The sequence below is a fragment of the Passer domesticus genome, chromosome 2 (assembly GCF_036417665.1).
Source record: "Passer domesticus isolate bPasDom1 chromosome 2, bPasDom1.hap1, whole genome shotgun sequence".
NCBI classification, from domain to species: Eukaryota; Metazoa; Chordata; class Aves; order Passeriformes; family Passeridae; genus Passer; species Passer domesticus.
This window is the reverse complement of record NC_087475.1, coordinates 2117866-2127301: the sequence shown is the minus strand read 5'-3', so window position 1 is coordinate 2127301 and position 9436 is coordinate 2117866. Positions and strand designations below refer to the sequence as shown.

General features: G+C 47.2%; 1 long non-coding RNA gene across 2 annotated transcripts in view; it reads left to right on the top strand.

Annotated features, from left to right (window-relative positions):
* Positions 1 to 634: 634 nt before the first annotated feature.
* LOC135291417 (uncharacterized) overlaps positions 635 to 9436 on the top strand; it is a 36126-nt gene continuing 27324 nt past the window's right edge. Inside the window, exons 1-3 of one of the 2 annotated variants that reach the window (XR_010354218.1) lie at positions 635 to 883; positions 3148 to 3261; positions 3852 to 3921. This is a non-coding gene — a long non-coding RNA (uncharacterized LOC135291417). Of the gene's footprint in view, positions 884 to 3147; positions 3262 to 3851; positions 3922 to 9436 lie in introns of those variants that run through there. The other variant, XR_010354217.1, reaches the window with a different exon arrangement.

The window sequence follows — 9436 nt, the reverse complement described above, 5'->3', positions numbered from 1 at the left end:
GACCCAGGGAGCAGCTGGAGCTGTATCAGGGTATTCCATGATTCCATAATCCTTTCTCCTGCCTGTTGGGACCTGACAGATATTTCCTCACAGGTAACTCCTCTGTATCGATTTAAAAATCCTTTCCCGTGGTGACAACCCTGAACTTTGGAGCTTTGTCTTCCCCTAGGTGAATGTGCCACGAGATCCTGGAATTCTACTGCCTGAATTCATCTCGCATCATCGCCTTCTTGGGGCGGGGACCCTGCGAAAGTCAAGCCAAAATTCGGTGCCGCCGGCCCGAGCTCCCTCTGCCGGTGCCGGTCCCGCAGCGCCCGCAGGGATCCCACCGGGATCCCACCCAGATTCCACCTGCATCCCGCCGCATCCAGCCCGGATCCTGCCCGCATCCCACCCGGATCCCGCCGGGATCCCTCCCAGATCCTGCCCGCATCCCGCCTGGATCCTGCATCCCGCATCCTCCATCCCACCTGGATCCCACCTGGATCCCACCTGAATTCCACCTGAATTCCACCCAGATCCCTCCCGGATCCCTGAGCCGGGAGCCGGGATGCGCTTCCCGGAGCGATCCCGCGGGCTCATCCCCGCTCCAGAGCAGGGGCCGGGGGAGCCGGGCTCTCGGCAGCCGGGATCTCCTTGGGGTGTTCCTATGGCAGTGGAAGGCATCCGGCTCCCGAGCGGGAAGAGGTTTGTCCCGATCCAGGCAAAAAAGTTGGCGGCAGGATCTGGAAGAGCCGGGAAGCAAAAAAAAAACAACCTTGATTGAGGATTGAGCCAAGCTCAATGGGAGAGAAGAGTCCTCAGTTCCCTGTTCCTGCTGTTCACAATTGCTCTGGGGGCTTTTTTCAGGAAGTTCGTTTGGGAAAACATCCCAATTTCCTAGGTAAAGTGTGTGGCTGGAATTGCCAAATCCTTTTGCACCACGAGAGGTTTTTTGAGCCTGTTCAGGCTGGAGAGGAGAAGCTCCAGGGAGAGCTCAGAGCCCCTGGCAGGGCCTGAAGGGGCTCCAGGAGAGCTGCAGAGGGCTAGGAAGCACTTAAAGCAACTCCGGCTCAGGGTTTAGGCAAGGAAGGTTTAATTTCACCCAACTTCAGCTTTGTAAAGCAAGAGTCGTAGGCCCAGCTCATTCCCTTGACTTCCTGGACAGTGAAGGGTGGGAGAATTCGCAATCTCTACTCTGGAGCTCCCAATTCAAGAAAAATGTGGATCTGTAGGAATGAGTCCAAGATGCTCTGAAGGCTGGAGCCTCTCTGCTCTGGAGCCGGGCTGGGAGAGCTGGGAATGTTCCGCTGGAGAGGAGAAGCTCCAGGGAGAGCTCAGAGCCCCTGTCAGGGCCTGAAGGGGCTCCAGGAGAGCTGCAGAGGGACTGGGGACAAGGCCTGCAGGGACAGCACCCAGGGAATGGCTGCCAGTGCCAGAGGGCAGCAATGGATGGGATCCTGGGAATGAGGAATTGTTCCTGGCAGGGTGGGCAGGGCTGGCACAGGGTGCCCAGAGCAGCTGGGGCTGCCCCTGGATCCCTGGCAGTGCCCAAGGCCAGGCTGGACACTGGGGCTGGAGCAGCCTGGGATAGTGGGAGGTGTCCCTGCCATGGCACTGGGTGGGATTTGAGGTCCCTTCCACCCCAAACCATTCCAGGATAATTAAGCCTCTGGTACAGCAAACTGGCTTTTAAAAAAGGAAAATCAAAAGCACACACCCCCAGAGTTCCCAGTGACTCCAGAAGGAAGCCAGGATGCCCTGGCAGTGATGCCACAAGAAATTCAGGCAGTGACAGGACTCTGCTTCCATAGCTATAATAAGCAGAACAATGCAAGTGGATTAAATGAATTAAAAATCCAAGTGGATTAATCCAAGTGGATGATTTTTTTCCTGAAACTCCAACTTCATGGAGTAGTAATTGAATTTTCTGTTCTCTTCTTCATTGGCACAGGCAGAGACAAAACTTCCAATTGATTACTGGTTTAGGCTTTTTATTTTTAATTTTTTTCTTCTTGTTGTTTTGGGGAGGGAGAAAACAAAGGAAGAGCAAGGCTAAGGAGGGATTGTAGGACTGGACCCTAAGGAAGACCAAGATTTCCTCTGATCTTCCAGCACTCCTTAGAGGGTGCCATCATAGAGATTCCAAATAAAATTGAGACTTTTTAAATCTCTCCTTTTTAACCCATTTTCTTAAAAAAAAAAAAAAAAAAAAAAAAAAAAAAGTTGGGATTTTTTGACCTCCCCCTTTTTTTTTCCATTTTCTTAAAAAAAAATGTTGGGACTTTTAAATCTCCACTCTTTTTATTCCCATTTTAGTAAAAAAAATAAATGGTGGGACTTTTTAATCTCTTTGGTTTTTTCTTTCCATTTTCTTGAAAAAATAAATCTCATTACAGGGGTCTCCCCTCCAGCTGATTCCCAGTGTTTTACAGGATGAGTTCCTCATCCTGCTGCCTTCACAGCAGCCTCAAAGCCAGGTTTGAATTCCTATGGAATAAGCAGCAATGAAGTCGCTATCAAAATAAGCAGGAGCTCCAAAAAAACCTCAAACAACCAAACAAGAGGAGTTGAATGAACTCATCAAAGACCTTTTGGAGCACTGGGGCTGGTGAATCACCAGTTTTTCCCTCCCTCAGCAACTCCATCCTTGCCTGGAGCCCCGGGGAGGGCAGGTGGAGTGGGAAGGGCATGACTTCAGCAAGTTAAAAAAAAAAAAAAAAACCCCTTCCAAAAAAAAAAAGCAGAAAGTCGACATCACCCCAGTCATGTGATACAAAAGAACCAATGGAGGCAGGTCCTGGAAAGGGGAACAGTTAAATTTGTAATTTGGGTTGTGTGAAACACTTCTTTGGGCCTCATAAACAACCACAGAACCACAAGTTGGGTACGGAGGCAGTCACCCAAGAGCGGGTCCGGGATATTGGTCAGCAGGGAGGGCGAATCGTTGTGCCTGCAAACCACAGGGTTTCGGAGGGTGGTAAGCATCATCAACCACAACCAAGCCGCTATTTTTTTTTCCCCCCTCCTTCTTTTTAAGAAACAATTTCAGAGTTCTTTGAGTAAAAGTAGCTCAGGATCCGCTCCCAAGGTGCTGGGATGGAGCCGAGAGGGATGGCTGGGAGGAGGGTGGTGGCAATGACCAATCTTCACTTTGCACTCCCCAAGGTGGAAGAAACCCTAAATTCCCTCCCAGTGAAGAGAGAGTGAGTTTTAGAGAGGAAACAATGGCTTCAAACAGCATATTTGAGTCACTTCCTTCTTACCAGCACTTCTTGAGAGGTAAGTGCCATTCAGAATTTCTAAATAGATGTTTTGCTTTCCCATGTCTCAGAAAACATGTTTGGAGAGGATCTGGGCACTTCCTTGCAGTAGATGGGGTTTTTTCCACTTCAGTTTTCTTTGAGTTGATATCTGAGCTCGCAGAAATATCATCTCCTTGCTTATCAGTTAAAGAGATTACAACAAGGTTTCATTTAAGCTGTTCAAACAACCATTGCATGCTTGTGAATTTGCTGTTCTCAAATCCCAGAGGGCTCGGACAACTCCTGGGAATAACTGCAGGTACAAGAGGGGCAGCACAAGCTCCTTTTTGGTTCTTTTTGGGGGAATTTTGAGCAGCTGCCACGACAAATGACAGTGCAGGGAGGGAGCAGCAAGCCCAGCCAAGCAGAGCAGGATTTAGGCTGGGTTTAAAGCTCAGATAAAAGCTTAGGAACCTGCTTAAAGTTTGCTGCAACTCACGTGGCTCGGGGAAAGGAGTGGTGGGGATCTCTGAGGATGCTCTGAGGGCTGAAGGAGCAGCTGCAGCCCTGGAGGGGCTCCGGGGGGAACTGAAGGACTTCAGCCAGCAATCTGTGTTTTGTCACCAGTGACCAAGAGGTTGCAGCGTTCTTGTCGTGTTCTCAGCACCCCCTGTGGAGCTGATGCTTTAGTCATGGCTTATTCACACAGCTCAGCCAGGCTCTGGCACGGGAAACTTCTCAGCTTCCCGGGAATTACCTTCCTAAAGAACTCCTGGAGCTGAACTTTCCCCCTGTCCTGCAGCAGGGCTGTGCCCACGTGGGTGACAAGGACACGGAGCCCGGCCCAGCCCTGGCTTGAGCATGGATTTTTTTGGGTCTTTTCTTTTTGTTAAAGTTGGGATTAAATGTGTGAGAGGGTATTTCTTGTTTGGACTTGGATGTTTGTTAGTTCTTGTCTCTGTTATAGTCTCATAAGGTGTGAGTTTTGTAGTGCTTAACTTTAATAAGTTAAAAATGGATATGTACTTTCTATAAGGCTTTTTAAGGATAAACTGTTGTATAAGAAATTATATGTAAATTATCTTTACTTTTGACTCAATAACTGACTACTTGTGGCTTGCAATGTGGACTTTTTTATCTAATTACACAATACTACTGAAAATCATGAAGAAGAAGGTGAAGAAGAAGGTAAAGAAGGATTAGCTTCTGCTTTAAAACTTCTGTCTTGTTTTCTATATATTACTATATTCTAAGACTTTAAGTTTTGTACTATGTAATATTACACACTTGTATTCAAACCACACATAATCTGAGTTCTATTATTTAATTTTGCAAGTTTTCTCTATGGCTTTAGGTCAAATGCAGTGCTCTCTTGGGGGTCAGTGCCTGTCAGCACAGAAAGTCTGAAATTCTCAGCAGCCAGGGTTCCAAAAATGGAGCAGCACTTCAGAGCTGCTCCGAGCCCAGCCTGGCTGGCGTGAGTCAGGAGTTTATTCCCATTAATAACGGGGAATGCGGAAGAGCTGCTCCCAGCTGCTGTGTCACCACTGGCAGCAGCTCCTGAGGGTCACAGCCTGCCCAAATCCTACCCAGCTCCGCTGTTCAAATCTATTTTCCCCCCCCTCCTTCTCCTCATACCCGTAGTTTTTCTCCATCTTTTTCCTGGCACTGCAGCCTGTGAGTCACCAGCACCTTCGTGCCTGGGTGGGGGAGATGCTGAAGGGTGAGCAAGAGGTGCCCAAGTGCTGACATTGCTCAGCACCCCGAGCAGGGAAAGGAAGCAATACTGCTAAAATAACAGGCAGGATCTTCCTGCAATTCGTCAGCCTTTTTTTTTTTTGTTGGTTTGTTTTTTGTTTTGTTTTGTTTTTTTTTTTTAATTTAATCTTTTTTTTTTTAGTTCAGCAACTGCTCAGTGCTTAATCTGTAGCACAGGAAGGGTTCTTGAGGAAATTTTGTGTGTGTGATAAAGAACAGAGTGAGCCTCGTGGGGCTGTGCTTGTGCCAGGCCACGGGGCAGGATGGAGAGCAGGGGTCGTGTGCTTGGCAGGAACCCAAAACATTTCAGAGCAGCTGGTTGAAAACCAAGGGCTGGCTTGTCCAGAAAAAGAGGAGTTTCATAAAGCTGCTTAATCCAGCAAGAGATTTAGCTCAACACCCCAGAATGGGGTTTATTTTTGTCCTAATTTTTGGCATTAATGTTGTTCCAGCACCAGTATTTTGTTTTCTTTGGGGAATGGGTTACAAGCAGGGCTAGGCTGGAAGTCACCTGCTAATCTTAGGAACACCTGGAAGGTTCTGGACCAGGCAGGACAGGGCTTGAAGTAACCTGGGATAGTGGGAGGTGTCCCTGCCCATGGCAGGGGGTGGAATGGGATCATCTTTAAGGTCCCTTCCACCTCAAATCATTCCTGGTTTTTATATTTAAATAAAATTTCCCTTTCAGTTTTGACAGCCTGGGCACAAGATCCTGCAGAACCTTGTGTAAAGAGGTTTTTCCTGCAGAAAACCTCGGGTCAAACACTTCAGTTGAGTTGTAAAACAAATGTTTCATTATTGCAAAAGAACACCGTGTGTGTGTGTGTGTGTGTGTGTGTGTGTGTGTGTGTGTGTATGAACGTGGAACGGTTTTCCAGCAGTTCCCTTTTTGTTCCTTTCTCCACTCAAACGAACTCAGGGCAGTTTCAAAATCCTGGGCTCAGCAAAAGGAACGTTTGGGCTCGGGAGCAAGAAAAATAATCATCCCTAGGGTGGGTTGTTCTCACCCTGTTTCTCAACAGCCTTTGCAAGGAAACGTCCCCAAAGTGCCTCTTTTCTGCTTTTCCCGCCAAAATTTATTGCACTTTCTCCTTCAACCGAAATCGTGACAGAAAGGGAAAAAAAAATTGTTTTCTCTGTGGATTTCCCTTTATCAGGCCAGGCAGCTCTGTGAGAAGGAAATCCACCATTCTTTTGGAGCTTGATACTGGGTGGAAATTGGGAAAAAAGAGGGGAATGGGGAAGCAGCAGCGTTGTCGTAGCCCCTGAGGGCAGTGGCAGGCACAGAAACCCTGACATATTAATGGGGTGTGGTGCACCACAAAGGATGTGGCCCTTTTCCTATCACACCCCACCAGCTCCTCGCTCAGGGAATGAGGATCAGGCTGGAACCTCTCAATTCCCAACACATTCCAAGGAGACCCTTTGGGATGGAGCATCAAAATGAGTCCTCTTGGGGGGTCTTTGTGGTAAAGAGTGACCCTAGAGGTTTTAAAGGAGGATAAAATAATTGCATCACATCCCCTCCCCCAATTTTTATCATTCCTAATTTCATCATTTCTAATTTTGTCATTTCTAATGTTATCATTTCTAATTTTATAATTTTTCATGTTTTTTTCATTGTAACAATTTTAAACTTCCTGACAATTTTGCCTATGAAAGAAAACAGAATTAATCTTTTCCTGCAGCTCAAAAGAGCACCAAGTGTAATATTTTCCAGGAGGGCACTTTTCCCTCGATTTTGCTGCAAGGTCTGATTCTTTCAGTAGGCAAAGAAGTTTTCTCCTGGTTTTGCCTTCGTGATAATTTTTCATTAATTAATCATGGCCGTGGTGTGACATTTTGATGGTTTTGTTATCAACTGGGAATTAAGGGCAGCACAGGAATTTTATAACATGGAAAAATAGAAAAATAATCTGTGGATGGTTTCTTCTGAGTCCTACAGCGCCAAGGAGCACCCAGGCATTGAGGGAATCTTGCCTTGTAAATGCAAAATAAAAGTGTGGTGAGTCCAAGGGAGGCAACAAAGCTGAGAAGGGGCTGGAAAACAAATCCTGGGGGTAGATGATGAATTGGGGGTGCTCAGACTGGAGAAAAGGAGGCTCAGAGGGGACCTCATTGCTCTGTAGAACTCCTGACAGGAGGGGCAGGGAAAGGAGGAGAGGAAATGGCCTCAGATGGCACCAGGGGAGGCTCAGGTTGGAGATGGGGACAGAAAATTTCCCCGGCAGAGTGGTCAGGCCTTGGGCTGAGCTGCCCAGGGAGGTTTGGAGTCACTGGGATTGTCCCAGAGGAGTCTGGATGTGGTCTTGAGGACAGGGTTTGGGGTGATGCTGGTGGGGCTGGGGTGGCACTGGATGGTCCTGAAGGTCTTGAGATGATTTAATGGAGAAGCTCCTCTGGCTCTGAAGGTCCTCTCTGGATTCAGGGACACCTGAGCACTCTGCTTCTCACTGATAATTAGTGGCTCTGACTGTCCTTGTGGTGGAATTCCCGCTGGAAAAGTCCTCAAGTCCCTGGTCTGGGTGGGATTGGAGGCTGAAAGGATCAGGGGCTCCTTCCCATCAACTCCAGAACTGTGGGTTCCTCATCCCTGGCAGTGTCCCAGGCCAGGTTGGGGCACCCTGGGACAGTGGAAGGTGTCCCTGCCATGGCAGGGGTGGAATGGGATGATCTTTAAATCTCTCCCAACCCAAACCAGTCTGGGATTGTCTTTTTCCAGCATCATACATTCCCTTGTCACTGTGGAGAGAGAATTTTCCAGGCCTTTTTCAGGCTGCCTGCCCCGTACCAAAGAGTTAATTCATGTCAGCATTATAAACCACTGACTGCAGCTTGTGCATAGGAAATTGAACTAAAGCTCATAAAAACCTTGGCTTACAAGTAGAAAAACCTTGCACAATGTCTGATTTACACAGCCTGAGCTCTTTTTTCACTTAAAAGCCTTGAGAAACATTGCGAGGCCTGAACGCAGGAAGTAAAAAGTCTGACAGAGCTGAACATGCTGCTCTGGTGAGATCAAGAGATTTTATCCTGCGCCAAAATATTTCACTGAGCGTTTCAGCAGCCCCACTCAGCCCAGGGATATGTTGTGCTGAGTCTAAAAAGGATTTAGGTTCTGTCTGGCCTGCACATCCCTCGGGTCGTTTTGCCTTTGCCCTTTATCACTTGGCCATTAATTAGAGATTCTTGGGTGTTTTACCATGAGGGACCAACTCCAGCTCTGAGGTGGCTCTCTGGTGGAAAATGAAAGTATCTCCCCCACGCTGCCAGGGGGTGCAGTAAAAACAGAAAATAAACTGCCTTTTTTTTTTTCTTTTTAATGTGACCAGAAGATAATCAAGATTTAGTTTGACTGCTGAGGCGTGATCCCAAAATAACAGGGTGCTTATCTCGAAATGCACATGAAAGTCAGGGGTAGAGGCAAGTTTATGAAAGCAATTTTTAAAATTTGACTTCAGAATAAAGAATGAGCATCTCAGTCATGCTGTTATTTGAGAGGGGAGAGTCTGTACCTAAACAGGAGAGGCAAGGAAATTACTGCTGTTGGATTTAGAAAGTGGATTTGAAAAGCCAAGGAGACACAATCCTAAGGAAAAAGCAGATTTCTCTGTAGGTTATCCCAAAACCAGCAGAAATGTCTGACTTTGACGTCCTGCCCCATGTAGATGGTACCTGCTGGGTTCCAGAGCTTTCTGCTGCACATCCAAAGGGATTCCCCGAGGGCCAGGCAGGAATGGGGATGGAGAACAAGGCTGAAAGGCAGAGTGGGCTTTAAATTGCACCAGGAGAGGTTCATTGCCATAAAACCCCGCCGAATCCAAGGCTTAAACAGAATCCTAAAAACTCCTGGATTTGTCCATACATACAAAATGTCATGGAACTGTTTAGGTTGGAAAAGCCCTTTAAGATCATCAACAATTTCTTAATAAATACCAGCCAGGTTGAGGGGGGAAAATACCAAAACAAAACAAACAAAAAACCAACCAAACAAAGAAAACCAAACAAACAAAAAACCCCAAACAAACAAAACAAACAAAAAAACCAAACAAACAAACAAAAAAAAAAACCAAAACCAAAAAACTTTGTAAGGGTTAAGTTCTCCCTTTGCCTCTCCCTGCCCTATTTCAGAGCACAAAGCAAACCCTGTTAAAGCTGGGGAAGAAAGATCCCCTGGAAGCAGCTCTGTCATCTGCCAGATGATTTGTGGCTTCCTCCAGGACATCTGGGATTGGCCATGGAGAGAGACAGGCCACGGTGACTCACTGGGCTGAGAGGACAAGAAAACATCTCCCTCCTTTTTTCTGCTCTGCAGAGGCTGGGTAATATTTGGATAAACTTGAGTCAGCTGCCCGAACTGTGCAGTGATATCTCCTCTGTGAGAGGCATGGATGGGCTGTGTGGGGTGGCAGCAGTGGAGATGACAGCAGTGCTGGTGGTTGAAGCATCTGAGA